Genomic DNA, 15,147 nt, shown 5'->3' on the forward strand with positions numbered 1-15,147 from the left:
AGGGCAGCACAAGTATGAGGTGGGGGCAGCTCCTGTCTGGGACTTATCCTTCGATGTTCCGATTTTTTGCAGTCAGCTGCCGGCTCAGGGCCACAGGACGCGGAGCGCAAACATTGGCTCTTTTCCCTGGGAAAGAAAACTCACCAGTCCAGGTTCCTGATGTCAGTTTGGAGGGCTCCCCTGGGACTCTCAGGGCAGCACAAGTATGAGGTGGGTGCAGCTCCTTTCTGGGACTTATCCTTCGATGTTCGGAATTTGTGCGGTCAGATGCCGGCTCACGGCCACAGGACTCGGGGCGCAAACATCGGCTCTTTTCCCTGGGAAAGAAAACTCACCAGTCCAGATTCCTGATGTCAGTTTGTAGAGATCTTTTTGGACTCTCAGGGCAGCACAAGTATGAGGTGGGGGCAGCTCCTGTCTGGGACTTATCCTTCGATGTTCCGATTTTTTGCAGTCAGCTGCCGGCTCAGGGCCACAGGACTCGGAGCGAAAACATCGGCTCTTTTCCCTGGGAAAGAAAACTCACCAGTCCAGGTTCCTGATGTCAGTTTGTAGGGCTCCCCTGGGACTCTCAGGGCAGCACAAGTATGAGGTGGGGGCAGCTCCTGTCTGGGACTTATCCTTCGATGTTCGGATTTTTTGCACTCAGCTGCCCGCTCAGGGCCACAGAAGTCGGAGCGCAAACATCGGCTCTTTTCCCTGGGAAAGAAAACTCACCAGTCCAGGTTCCTGATATCAGTTTGGAGGGCTCCCCTGGGACTCTCAGGGCAGCACGAGTATGAGGTGGGGGCAGCTCCTGTCTGGGACTTATCCTCCGATGTTCGGATTTTTTGCGGTCAGCTGCCGGTTCATGGCCACAGGAGTCGGAGCGCAAACATCGGCTCTTTTCCCTGGGAAAGAAAACTCACCAGTCCAGGTTCCTGATGTCAGTTTGTAGGGCTCCCCTGAGACTGTCAGGGCAGCACAAGTATGAGGTGGGGGCAGCTCCTGTCTGGGACTTATCCTTCGATGTGCGGATTTTTTGCACTCAGCTGCCCGCTCAGGGCCACAGGAGTCGGAGCGCAAACATCGGCTCTTTTCCCTGGGAAAAAAATCTCACAAGTCCAGGTTCCTGATGTCAGTTTGTAGGGCTCCCCTGAGACTGTCAGGGCAGCACAAGTATGAGGTGGGGGCAGCTCCTTTCTGGGACGTATCCTTCGATGTTCAGAATTTGTGCGGTCAGCTGCCGGCTCAGGGCCACAGGACTCGGAGCGCAAACATCGGCTCTTTTCCCTGGGAAAGAAAACTCACCAGTCCAGGTTCCTGATGTCAGTTTGGAGGGCTCCCCTGGGACTCTCAGGGCAGCACAAGTATGAGGTGGGGGCAGCTCCTGTCTGGGACTTATCCTCCGATGTTCGGATTTTTTGCGGTCAGCTGCCGGCTCAGGGCCACAGGACTCGGAGCGCAAACATCGGCTCTTTTCCCTGGGAAAAAAAACTCACCAGTCCAGGTTCCTGATGTTCAGTTTGTAGGGCCGTTTTTGGACTCTCAGGGCAGCAGAAATATGAGATGGGGGCAGCTCCTGTCTGGGACTTATCCTTCGATGTTCCGATTTTTTGCAGCCAGCTGCAGGCTCAGGGCCACAGGACTCGGAGCGCAAACATCGGCTCTTTTCCCTGGGAAAGAAAACTCACCAGTCCAGGTTCCTGATGTCAGTTTGTAGGGCTCCCCTGGGACTGTCAGGGCAGCACAAGTATGAGGTGGGGGCAGCTCCTTTCTGGGACTTATCCTTCGATGTTCGGAATTTGTGCGGTCAGCTGCCGGCTCAGGGCCACAGGACTCGGAGCGCAAACATCGGCTCTTTTCCCTGGGAAAGAAAACTCACCAGTCCAGATTCCTGATGTCAGTTTGTAGAGCTCTTTTTGGACTCTCAGGGCAGCACAAGTATGAGGTGGGGGCAGCTCCTGTCTGGGACTTATCCTTCGATGTTCCGATTTTTTGCACTCAGCTGCCGGCTCAGGGCCACAGGACTCGGAGCGCAAACATCGGCTCTTTTCCCTGGGAAAGAAAACTCACCAGTCCAGGTTCCTGATGTCAGTTTGTAGGGCTCCCCTGAGACTGTCAGGGCAGCACAAGTATGAGGTGGGGGCAGCTCCTGTCTGGGACTTATCCTTCGATGTTCGGATTTTTTGCAGTCAGCTGCCGGCTCAGGGCCACAGGACTCGGAGCGCAAACATCGGCTCTTTTCCCTGGGAAAGAATACTCACCATCCAGGTTCCTGATGTCAGTTTGTAGAGCTCTTTTTGGACTCTCAGGGCAGCACAAGTACGAGGTGGGGGCAGCTCCTGTCTGGGACTTATCCTTCGATGTTCCGATTTTTTGCTGTCAGCTGCCGGCTCAGGGCCACAAGACTCGGAGCGCAAACATCGGCTCTTTTCCCTGAGAAAGAAAACTCACCAGTCCAGGTTCCTGATGTCAGTTTGTAGGGCTCCCCTGGGACTCTCAGGGCAGCACAAGTATGAGGTGGGGGCAGCTCCTGTCTGGGACTTATCCTTCGATGTTCGGATTTTTTGCAGTCAGCTGCCGGCTCAGGGCCACAGGACTCGGAGCGCAAACATCGGCTCTTTTCCCTGGGAAAAAAATCTCACAAGTCCAGGTTCCTGATGTCAGTTTGTAGGGCTCCCCTGGGACTGTCAGGGCAGCACAAGTATGAGGTGGGGGCAACTCCTTTCTGGGACGTATCCTTCGATGTTCAGAATTTGTGCGGTCAGCTGCCGGCTCAGGGCCACAGGACTCGGAGCGCAAACATCGGCTCTTTTCCCTGGGAAAGAAAACTCACCAGTCCAGATTCCTGATGTCAGTTTGTAGAGCTCTTTTTGGACTCTCAGGGCAGCACAAGTATGAGGTGGGGGCAGCTCCTGTCTGGGACTTATCCTTCGATGTTCCGATTTTTTGCAGTCAGCTGCCGGCTCAGGGCCACAGGACTCGGAGCGCAAACATCGGCTCTTTTCCCTGGGAAAGAAAACTCACCAGTCCAGGTTCCTGATGTCAGTTTGTAGGGCTCCCCTGAGACTGTCAGGGCAGCACAAGTATGAGGTGGGGGCAGCTCCTGTCTGGGACTTATCCTTCGATGTTCGGATTTTTTGCACTCAGCTGCCCGCTCAGGGCCACAGAAGTCGGAGCGCAAACATCGGCTCTTTTCCCTGGGAAAGAAAACTCACCAGTCCAGGCTCCTGATATCAGTTTGGAGGGCTCCCCTGGGACTCTCAGGGCAGCACAAGTATGAGGTGGGGGCAGCTCCTGTCTGGGACTTATCCTCCGATGTTCGGATTTTTTGCGGTCAGCTGCCGGTTCAGGGCCACAGGACTCGGAGCGCAAACATCGGCTCTTTTCCCTGGGTAAAAATACTCACCAGTCCAGGTTCCTGATGTCAGTTTGTAGGGCCGTTTTTGGACTCTCAGGGCAGCACAAATATGAGATGGGGGCAGCTCCTGTCTGGGACTTATCCTTCGATGTTCCAATTTTTTGCAGTCAGCTGCCGGCTCAGGGCCACAGGAGTCGGAGCGCAAACATCAGCTCTTTTCCCTGGGAAAGAAAACTCACCATCCAGGTTCCTGATGTCAGTTTGTAGAGCTCTTTTTGGACTCTCAGGGCAGCACAAGTATGAGGTGGGGGCAGCTCCTTTCTGGGTCTTATCCTTCGACATTCGGAATCTGTGGGGTCAGCTGCCGGCTCACGGCCACAGGACTCGGAGCGCAAACATCGGCTCTTTTCCCTGGGAAAGAAAACTCACCAGTCCAGGTTCCTGATGTCAGTTTGGAGGGCTCCCCTGGTACTCTCAGGGCAGCACAAGTATGAGGTGGGGGCAGCTCCTGTCTGGGACTCTTCCTCCGATGTTCGGATTTTTTGCGGTCAGCTGCTGGCTCAGGGCCACAGGACTCGGAGCGCAAACATCGGCTCTTTTCCCTGGGAAAAAAAACTCACCAGTCCAGGTTCCTGATGTCAGTTTGGAGGGCCGTTTTTGGACTCTCAGGGCAGCACAAATATGAGTTGGGGGCAGCTCCTCTCTGGGACTTATCCTTCGATGTTCGGATTTTTTGCAGTCAGCTGCCGGCTCAGGGCCACAGGACTCGGAGCGCAAACATCGGCTCTTTTCCCTGGGAAAGAAAACTCACCAGTCCAGGTTCCTGATGTCAGTTTGTAGGGCTCCCCTGGGACTCTCAGGGCAGCACAAGTATGAGGTGGGGGCAGCTCCTGTCTGGGACTTATCCTTCGATGTTCGGATTTTTTGCACTCAGCTGCCGGCTCAGGGCCACAGGACTCGGAGCGCAAACATCGGCTCTTTTCCCTGGGAAAGAATACTCACCATCCAGGTTCCTGATGTCAGTTTGTAGAGCTCTTTTTGGACTCTCAGGGCAGCACAAGTACGAGGTGGGGGCAGCTCCTGTCTGGGACTTATCCTTCGATGTTCCGATTTTTTGCAGTCAGCTGCCCGCTCAGGGCCACAGGAGTCGGAGCGCAAACATCGGCTCTTTTCCCTGGGAAAGAAAACTCACCAGTCCAGGTTCCTGATGTCAGTTTGTAGGGCTCCCCTGGGACTGTCAGGGCAGCACAAGTATGAGGTGGGGGCAGCTCCTGTCTGGGACTTATCCTTCGATGTTCGGAATTTGTGCAGTCAGCTGCCCGCTCAGGACCACAGGTCCCTGAGCACAAACATCGGCTCTTTACCCTGGGAAAGAAAACTCACCAGTCCAGGTTCCTGATGTCAGTTTGTAGGGCTCCCCTGGGACTGGCAGGACAGAACAAGTATGGGGTAGGGGCAGCTCTTGTCTGGGACACGTCCTTCGATGTTCGGATTTTGTGCAATCAGCTTCTCGCTCAGGGCTGTAGGGTCCTGAGCACAAACTCAGGCTTTTCTTTCCAAGCTTGGGAAATCACTTTGGCTTCCTAATGCAAACAATGACTGACCTGATTAGTACAACACCCTCACCCTGGGTTGGTGCCCTCTGCCACTGATTTGAACTGTCTGCATCTGAAAGGAAGTTAGTACTAGTGTCAAAATTCAGCAGGACAACTTCACAGTACCAAGCATGTTCTGGTAATCTCCTAACACAACCTGGAGCCCAGCTACACCCTGCATTACCAATTTCAAGTCCCCAGGACTTGTGCTATTACAGGCTATGCAGCAGGACAGAGCAGCTCCGGGACAAATATGTGCAGTAACCCGTGACACAGGACGTGAGAAATGAGGGGACAAGACAGGGAGAGAGAGCTTTCCACAAGAAGAAAGGACTGGGAGACCCAAAGAACACAGAGTGCACCAGAGACAAGTGACAGGACACACACCGGAACTGCTCTGCCCTGCGCACCCCGGCACTGTGATCAAAACAGACACTTTTCCTTTAGCTGGCCTAAGGAGACACTTCTTGGACATCCTCATCTCTAAAACTGACTCAAAAACCCCTCCTGGGGAGTCCCAACCTGGCACTTCGCTTCCATCCCCTCTGTGGGTTGTAGCTCTTGATTTATCTTGCACATATCTGGGGATGCAAATCCCTGTTGGCTGCAGAAGAAGGCCGTCTGCCTGTCTGGTAAGTTCCAGCTGTCAATTCTTGGCCTGCCAAGAGAATGAAAAGCAAACATCAGTGCACAGACTTAACAGCACATGGGCCAAAACCTGATAATTTTGCTACTCACCATCCTCCTCAGCATGCCCGGGTTCTGGGCCTGCACACTCCGGGTGTGCTTGGATTCTGACGCCATCATTGCAGGGCACACCTACGTTAAGGGGAGACAATGCTGAAACTCGAGAGGACTCTCACTCCTCCTCCCTACCTCCCCGACTCACCACAACTCCTTGGCCACTGCTCTGGGCTACCAGGATGGGACCTTGAAATGCAAAATCAGTAGGCTTCATCACAGGATCCTGTAATACTTCCAGAGGGCTCATAAGTGCAGCAAACCCAGTCCATCAGCCAGCTGCTGACAGGGGCTTAGCATACTCCCAGTGGATTCCCTAAAGCACAAAAACAAGAATGGAGGATTACAGTTGCACCAAAAACTGAAACCTTAGCAAGAACAACTGCTTCTGTCCACTGCTCACCTGGCACACTGGGCTTTGACTGCTGCTATCTGCCTGGACCTCCTAAAAGTAAAGGCAAAGAACAGTGCTGAAACAGATTCACCATTTATGCTTCCCCTGTAAATGCAAACAATGACTGACCAGCTCATGGGAAGTTCCTCATCCAGGACTGGTGCCCTTTGCCACCGATTTGTACTGTCTGCATCTGAAACGAAGTTAGGACTAATGTCAAACCGCTGCAGGACAACTTAACACCACCAAACATGTTCTGGTAATCTCCTAACACAACCTGGAGCCCAGCTGCACCCTGCATTACTAATTTCAAGTCCCCAGGACTTGTGCTATTACAGGCTATGCAGCAGGGCAGAGCAGCTCCGGGACAAATATGTGCAGACACCCGTGACACAGGACGTGAGAAACGAGGGGACAAGACAGGGAGAGAGAGCTTTCCACAAGAAGAAAGGACTGGGAGACCCAAAGAACACAGAGTGCACCAGAGACAAGTGACAGGACACACACCGGAACTGCTCTGCCCTGCGCACCCCGGCACTGTGATCAAAACAGACACTTTTCCTTTAGCTGGCCTAAGGAGACACTTCTTGGACATCCTCATCTCTAAAACTGACTCAAAAACCCCTCCTGGGGAGTCCCAACCTGGCACTTCGCTTCCATCCCCTCTGTGGGTTGTAGCTCTTGATTTATCTTGCACATATCTGGGGATTCAAATCCCCATCGGCTGCCGAAGGGGGCCACTACTCCCATCCCCAGGCCATGGACCCCAGTTATCTTTTGGATGACTGGAAATGCGAATCCACGTTGGACCTGAAATGAGTCTGCCTCGGAGGGGATCTCCTGTTGGCCTCTTATTCAGCTAGAATAAAGAACAGGAAAATCAATGGTTGAGTTTAGTGTTATGTGGGCCAAATCCCAGCAAGTCAGATACTTATCCTCTCCTGAGTGTGCTTGGGTGCTCAAGTCTCCAGTTCCATCCCTAGTCTAAGGTTTGGCTGTTATTATGAGTAGCACCTGGTTTAGAGAGGCAAAGTTACATGGCATTTCTGTGAGTTCAGTGGATGAGCTTGTGTGCTGTATGACACACGGATGCCTCTGCTATACTTGTGAAAAGCCTTGCAAATAGACACCATTTCTCACCCTACTGCCTGCAAAACCCCACCATGATAACTCTTAACTTGGTACCCTGCTCACTCTCCCACTCCTAGTCCCAATCCTCAACTCACCTGAAGCCTCAATCTCAGACATCATCTTTGACACAGGGCAGATCTCTTTTGGAACATGATCACTCTGCTGAAAAAATGCTGTACTCGACACAACCTGGAATTACAGGAAGTTGCACTCCTCCTTAAAAAAAAAAAAAAAAAAGAAAAAAAAAAAGAAAAATTAGAGATTACAAAAGCACCACCCCTGAATGCACAACCCCAAATCATGAATTTAAATACTACCTGTGTTCAGTGTTGTTTTCCTCACAGTATCTTCAAAGCCTCTGTTGCATTAGAAGCCCAAAACACCTGCAGAGAACAAACAGAGATAAGCTGAAAGAGCCTCTTCACAAAAATGAGAGGAGAGCACTTACCCCAGTGGATCCCAAAGACAAAATGAAGCCTCTTAGCAAAGGCTGGGGTTAATATACCCCTGATTGGGCTGATTCAGAGCAGCTGTGGCTGTTTGGCTCCTCTGATTTGAGTTCAAGGGGAATAATGGGCTGGATACAGAAGAAAACTCTTCAGGGAAATGACAGCTGCTTCTCTGTGTCACCCTCCAGCTGCCCCTGTCCCCCTCAGCATCTCCCTGTGTCACCCACTGTCCCCTCCCCCTGTTCCTCCCTCAGCTCCCAGCCTCTGTCACCCTCAAACCCCCACAGTGCCCCTCAAGCTGCCCCTCAGCCTCTATGCCATGAAAAGACCCTAAAAAAAACATTAAAATGCCCTAAAAACACCCTCATCCTCGCTATGTCCTAAAAACCCCACAAAATCATAAAAATAAGCTCAGAATACCCTTAAAATACAATAAAATTACCCTACTTTAAAAAAACCCTAAACCACCCCTAAAAATCCCCAAAGAACCTTTAAAAATCCCTAAACATTCCTAAAAGAGCTCTAAAAATAGCCCCAAAATCCTTAAAACAGACTGATAAGACCCTAAAAACCATAAAACTTCCCTCAAAAAACCTAAAAATACTCTGGTCCTAAGAGTCCTCCACATACCCCCAATAGTCCTAAAAAAGCCCTAAAAATTTTTAAATAGTCTTAAAAAAGCCCCAAGAACACCCCAGAAAAAAAACCCATAGAAATTCTAATTAGTACTAAGAAAGCCCTTGAAGCACCTTAAATAAATCTTTTAAAAACCCTGAAAATACCCTAGAAGTAGCCTAAAACCTCCCAGAAAGTTCCTCAGGAGCTTCTGTGAGAAAACCCCTCAAACACCCTTTAAAAACACTTTAAAAAATACCTTAAAAAGTGCTCAGTCCCAGACACCATCCATGCCTTTTAATTAAAGTCACTGCCTGCAGCTGCTGGGAGGGTTCTGGGGCTGTCCCAGCATTAGGGTCACTGCCTGCAGCTGCTGCTGGGGAAAACTGGTGTTCTTGGGGTGCTGTTTGGGGTGAGCTTAGGGCTTGTTCACCTGTCACCCTCAGGCACCCTCCACTTTGTCCCTCAAGGCACCCCTTCTGCCTCTAAGCCTCCTTGTGTCACCCTCCAGCTCCCCATTGCAGCCTCTCAGTGTCCCTGTGCCCCCCTTTTTACTCCTACAGACCCCTTCTGCCTCTCAGCCTCCTTGTGTCACCCTCAAGCTCCCCATTGCAGCCTCTCAGTGTCCCTGTGCCTCCCTTTTTACTCCTACAGACCCTTCTGCCTCTCAGCCTCCTTGTGTCACCCTCCATTCCCGCACCGCAGCCTCTCAGTGTCCCTGTGCCGCCTTTTTATTCCTGCAGACCCTTTCTGCCTCTCAGCTGCCCCCACCTACTCTACCACCCTCAACCCCAGGACCCTTTGTGACACTGTCTGGGAATCCAGGGCTTTGTAGGGCTCTCGCCGGCCTGGAACCCTGGCAGGGGTCAGGAACCCGCCGGTAGAGATCAGAAGTTCTGATTTTTTTCAGTCAGCTGCCGGCTCAGGGCCACAGGAGTCGGAGCGCAAACATCGGCTCTTTTCCCTGGGAAAGAAAACTCACCAGTCCAGGTTCCTGATGTCAGTTTGTAGAGCTCTTTTTGGACTCTCAGGGCAGAACAAGTATGAGGTGGGGGCAGCTCCTTTCTGGGACTTATCCTTCGATGTTCCGATTTTTTGCAGTCAGCTGCCCGCTCAGGGCCACAGGACTCGGAGCAAAAACATCGGCTCTTTTCCCTGGGAAAGAAAACTCACCAGTCCAGGTTCCTGATGTCAGTTTGGAGGGCTCTTTTTGGAATCTCAGGGCAGCACAAGTATGAGGTGGGGGCAGCTCCTGTCTGGGACTTATCCTTCGATGTTCGGAATTTTTACTGTCAGCTGCCCGCTCAGGGCCACAGGACTCGGGGCGCAAACATCGGCTCTTTTCCCTGGGAAAGAAAATTCACCAGTCCAGGTTCCTGATGTCAGTTTGTAAGGCTCCCCTGGGACTGTCAGGGCAGCAAAAGTATGAGGTGGGGGCAGCTCCTGTCTGGGACTTATCCTTCGATGTTCGGATTTTTTGCAGTCAGCTGCCGGCTCAGGGCCACAGGACTCGGAGTGCAAACATCGGCTCTTTTCCCTGGGAAAGAAAACTCACCAGTCCAGGTTCCTGATGTCAGTTTGTAGAGCTCTTTTTGAACTCTCAGGGCAGCACAAGTATGAGGTGGGGGCAGCTCCTGTCTGGGACTTATCCTTCGATGTTCGGATTTTTTGCGGTCAGATGCCCGCTCAGGGCCACAGGACTCGGAACACAAACATCGGCTCTTTTCCCTGGGAAAGAAAATTCACCAGTCCAGGTTCCTGATGTCAGTTTGTAGAGCTCTTTTTAGAATCTCAGGGCAGCACAAGTATGAGGTGGGGGCAGCTCCTTTCTGGGACTTATCCTTCGATGTTCGGAATTTGTGCGGTCAGCTGCCGGCTCACGGCCACAGGACTCGGGGCGCAAACATCGGCTCTTTTCCCTGGGAAAGAAAACTCAACAGTCCAGGTTCCTGATGTCAGTTTGGAGGGCTCCCCTGGGACTCTCAGGGCAGCACAAGTATGAGGAGGGGGCAGCTCCTGTCTGGGACTTATCCTTCGATGTTCGGATTTTTTGCAGTCAGCTGCCGGCTCAGGGCCACAGGAGTCGGAGCGCAAACATCGGCTCTTTTCCCTGGGAAAGAAAACTCACCATCCAGGTTCCTGATGTCAGTTTGTAGGGCTCCCCTGGGACTGTCAGGGCAGCACAAGTATGAGGTGGGGGCAGCTCCTGTCTGGGACATATCCTTCGATGTTCCGATATTTTGCAGTCAGCTGCCGGCTCAGAGCCACAGGACTCGGAGCGCAAACATCGGCTCTTTTCCCTGGGAAAGAAAACTCACCATCCAAGTTCCTGATGTCAGTTTGTAGAGCTCTTTTTGGACTCTCAGGGCAGCACAAGTATGAGGTGGGGGCAGCTCCTGTCTGGGACTTATCCTTCGATGTTCGGACTTTTTGCGGTCAGCTGCCGGCTCAGGGCCACAGGAGTCGGAGCGCAAACATCGGCTCTTTTCCCTGGGAAAGTAAACTCACCATCCAGGTTCCTGATGTCAGTTTGTAGAGCTCTTTTTGGACTCTCAGGGCAGCACAAGTATGAGGTGGGGGCAGCTTCTGTCTGGGACTTATCCTTCGATGTTCGGATGTTTTGCGGTCAGATGCCCGCTCAGGGCCACAGGACTTGGGGCACAAGCATTGGCTCTTTTCCCTGGGAAAGAAAACTCACCAGTCCAGGTTCCTGATGTCAGTTTGTAGAGCTCTTTTTGGACTCTCAGGGCAGAACAAGTATGAGGTGGGGGCAGCTCCTTTCTGGGACTTATCCTTCGATGTTCCGATTTTTTGCAGTCAGCTGCCCGCTCAGGGCCACAGGACTCGGAGCGAAAACATCGGCTCTTTTCCCTGGGAAAGAAAACTCACCAGTCCAGGTTCCTGATGTCAGTTTGGAGGGCTCTTATTGGAATCTCAGGGCAGCACAAGTATGAGGTGGGGGCAGCTCCTGTCTGGGACTTATCCTTCGATGTTCGGAATTTTTACTGTCAGCTGCCCGCTCAGGGCCACAGGACTCGGGGCGCAAACATCGGCTCTTTTCCCTGGGAAAGAAAATTCACCAGTCCAGGTTCCTGATGTCAGTTTGTAGGGCTCCCCTGGGACTGTCAGGGCAGCAAAAGTATGAGGTGGGGGCAGCTCCTGTCTGGGACTTATCCTTCGATGTTCGGATTTTTTGCAGTCAGCTGCCGGCTCAGGGCCACAGGACTCGGAGTGCAAACATCGGCTCTTTTCCCTGGGAAAGAAAACTCACCAATCCAGGTTCCTGATGTCAGTTTGTAGAGCTCTTTTTGAACTCTCAGGGCAGCACAAGTATGAGGTGGGGGCAGCTCCTGTCTGGGACTTATCCTTCGATGTTCGGATTTTTTGCAGTCAGCTGCCGGCTCACGGCCACAGGACTCGGGGCGCAAACATCGGCTCTTTTCCCTGGGAAAGAAAACTCACCAGTCCAGGTTCCTGATGTCAGTTTGTAGGGCTCCCCTGAGACTGTCAGGGCAGCACAAGTATGAGGTGGGGGCAGATCCTGTCTGGGACTTATCCTTCGATGTTCGGATTTTTTGCGGTCAGATGCCGGCTCAGGGCCACAGGACTCGGAACACAAACATCGGCTCTTTTCCCTGGGAAAGAAAATTCACCAGTCCAGGTTCCTGATGTCAGTTTGTAGAGCTCTTTTTAGAATCTCAGGGCAGCACAAGTATGAGGTGGGGGCAGATCCTGTCTGGGACTTATCCTTCGATGTTCGGAATTTGTGCGGTCAGCTGCCGGCTCACGGCCACAGGACTCGGGGCGCAAACATCGGCTCTTTTCCCTGGGAAAGAAAACTCAACAGTCCAGGTTCCTGATGTCAGTTTGGAGGGCTCCCCTGGGACTCTCAGGGCAGCACAAGTATGAGGAGGGGGCAGCTCCTGTCTGGGACTTATCCTTCGATGTTCGGATTTTTTGCAGTCAGCTGCCGGCTCAGGGCCACAGGAGTCGGAGCGCAAACATCGGCTCTTTTCCCTGGGAAAGAAAACTCACCAGTCCAGGTTCCTGATGTCAGTTTGTAGGGCTCCCCTGGGACTGTCAGGGCAGCACAAGTATGAGGAGGGGGCAGCTTCTGTCTGGGACTTATCCTTCGATGTTCGGACTTTTTGCGGTCAGCTGCCGGCTCAGGGCCACAGGACTCGGAGCGCAAACATCGGCTCTTTTCCCTGGGAAAGAAAACTCACCATCCAAGTTCCTGATGTCAGTTTGTAGAGCTCTTTTTGGACTCTCAGGGCAGCACAAGTATGAAGTGGGGGCAGCTCCTGTCTGGGACTTATCCTTCGATGTTCGGACTTTTTGCGGTCAGCTGCCGGCTCAGGGCCACAGGAGTCGGAGCGCAAACATCGGCTCTTTTCCCTGGGAAAGAAAACTCACCATCCAGGTTCCTGATGTCAGTTTGTAGAGCTCTTTTTGGACTCTCAGGGCAGCACAAGTATGAGGTGGGGGCAGCTTCTGTCTGGGACTTATCCTTCGATGTTCGGATGTTTTGCGGTCAGATGCCCGCTCAGGGCCACAGGACTTGGGGCACAAGCATTGGCTCTTTTCCCTGGGAAAGAAAACTCACCAGTCCAGGTTCCTGATGTCAGTTTGTAGCCTCTTTTTGGACTCTCCGGGCAGCACATGTATGAGATGGGTGCAGCTCCTGTCTGGGACTTATCCTTCGATGTTCGGATTTTTTGCATTCAGCTGCCCGCTCAGGGCCACAGGACTCGGAGCGCAAACATCGGCTCTTTTCCCTGGGAAAGAAAACTCACCATCCAGGTTCCTGATGTCAGTTTGTAGAGCTCTTTTTGGACTCTCAGGGCAGCACAAGTATGAGGTGGGGGCAGCTTCTTTCTGGGACTTATCCTTCGATATTCGGATTTTTTGCGGTCAGATGCCAGCTCAGGGCCACAGGACTTGGGGCACAAACATCGGCTCTTTTCCCTGGGAAAAAAATCTCACAAGTCCAGGTTCCTGATGTCAGTTTGTAGGGCTCCCCTGAGACTGTCAGGGCAGCACAAGTATGATGTGGGGGCAGCTCCTTTCTGGGACGTATCCTTCGATGTTCAGAATTTGTGCGGTCAGCTGCCGGCTCAGGGCCACAGGACTCGGAGCGCAAACATCGGCTCTTTTCCCTGGGAAAGAAAACTCACCAGTCCAGGTTCCTGATGTCAGTTTGTAGGGCTTACCTGGGACTCTCAGGGCAGCACAAGTATGAGGTGGGGGCAGCTCCTGTCTGGGACTTATCCTTCGATGTTTGGATTTTATGCACTCAGCTGCCGGCTCAGGGACACAGGAGTCGGAGCGCAAACATCGGCTCTTTTCCCTGGGAAAGAAAACTCACCATCCAGGTTCCTGATGTCAGTTTGTAGAGCTCTTTTTGAACTCTCAGGGCAGCACCGGTATGAGGTGCGGGCAGCTCCTGTCTGGGACTTATCCTTCGATGTTCCGATTTTATGCAGTCAGCTGCCGGCTCAGGGCCACAGGACTCGGGGCGCAAACATCGGCTCTTTTCCCTGGGAAAGAAAACTCACCAGTCCAGGTTCCTGATGTCAGTTTGTAGGGCTCCCCGGGGACTGTCAGGGCAGCACAAGTATGAGGTGGGGGCAGCTCCTGTCTGGGACTTATCCTTCGATGTTTGGATTTTTTGCTCTCAGCTGCCCGCTCAGGGCCACAGGAGTCGGAGTGCAAACATCGGCTCTTTTCCCTGGGAAAGAAAACTCACCAGTCCAGGTTCCTGATGTCAGTTTGTAGGGCTCCCCTGGGACTCTCAGGGCAGCACAAGTTTTAGGTGGGTGCAGCTCCTGTCTGGGACTTATCCTTCGATGTTCGGATTTTTTGCAGTCAGCTGCCGGCTCAGGGCCACAGGACTCTGAGCACAAACATCGGCTCTTTTCCCTGGGAAAGAAAACTCACCAGTCCAGGTTCCTGATGTCAGTTTGTAGGGCTCCCCTGGAACTCTCAGGTCAGCACAAGTATGAGGTGGGGGCAGCTCCTTTCTGGGACTTATCCTTCGATGTTCGGAATTTGTGCGGTCAGCTGCCGGCTCAGGGCCACAGGACTCAGGGCGCAAACATCGGCTCTTTTCCCTGGGAAAGAAAACTCACCAGTCCAGGTTCCTGATGTCAGTTTGTAGAGCTCTTTTTGAACTCTCAGGGCAGCACAGGTATGAGGTGGGGGCAGCTCCTGTCTGGGACTTATCCTTCGATGTTCGGAATTTGCGCGGTCAGCTGCCCGCTCAGGGCCACAGGACTCGGGGCGCAAACATCGGCTCTTTTACCTGGGAAAGAAAACTCACCAGTCCAGGTTCCTGATGTCAGTTTGTAGAGCTTTTTTTGGACTGTCAGGGCAGCACAGGTATGAGGTGGGGGCAGCTCCTGTCTGGGACTTATCCTTCGATGTTTGGATTTTTTGCAGTCAGCTGCCCGCTCCGGACCACAGGACTCGGAGCGCAAACATCGGCTCTTTTCCCTGGGAAAGAAAACTCACCAGTCCAGGTTCCTGATGTCAGTTTGTAGGGCTCCCCTGGGACTCTCAGGGCAGCACAAGTTTGAGATGTGGGCAGCTCCTGTCTGGGACTTATCCTTCGATGTTCGGATTTTTTGCAGTCAGCTTCCGGCTCAGGGCCACAGGACTCGGAGCGCAAACATCGGCTCTTTTCCCTGGGAAAGAAAACTCACCAGTCCGGGTTCCTGATGTCAGTTTGGAGGGCTCCCTGGGACTGTCAGGGCAGCACAAGTATGAGGAGGGGGCAGCTCCTGTCTGGGACTTATCCTTCGATGTTCGGATTTTTTGCAGTCAGCTGCCGGCTCAGGGCCACAGGACTCGGAGCGCAAACATCGGATCTTTTCCCTG

This window comes from Taeniopygia guttata, chromosome W, assembly GCF_048771995.1.
Source record: "Taeniopygia guttata chromosome W, bTaeGut7.mat, whole genome shotgun sequence".
Classification (NCBI taxonomy): Eukaryota; Metazoa; Chordata; class Aves; order Passeriformes; family Estrildidae; genus Taeniopygia; species Taeniopygia guttata.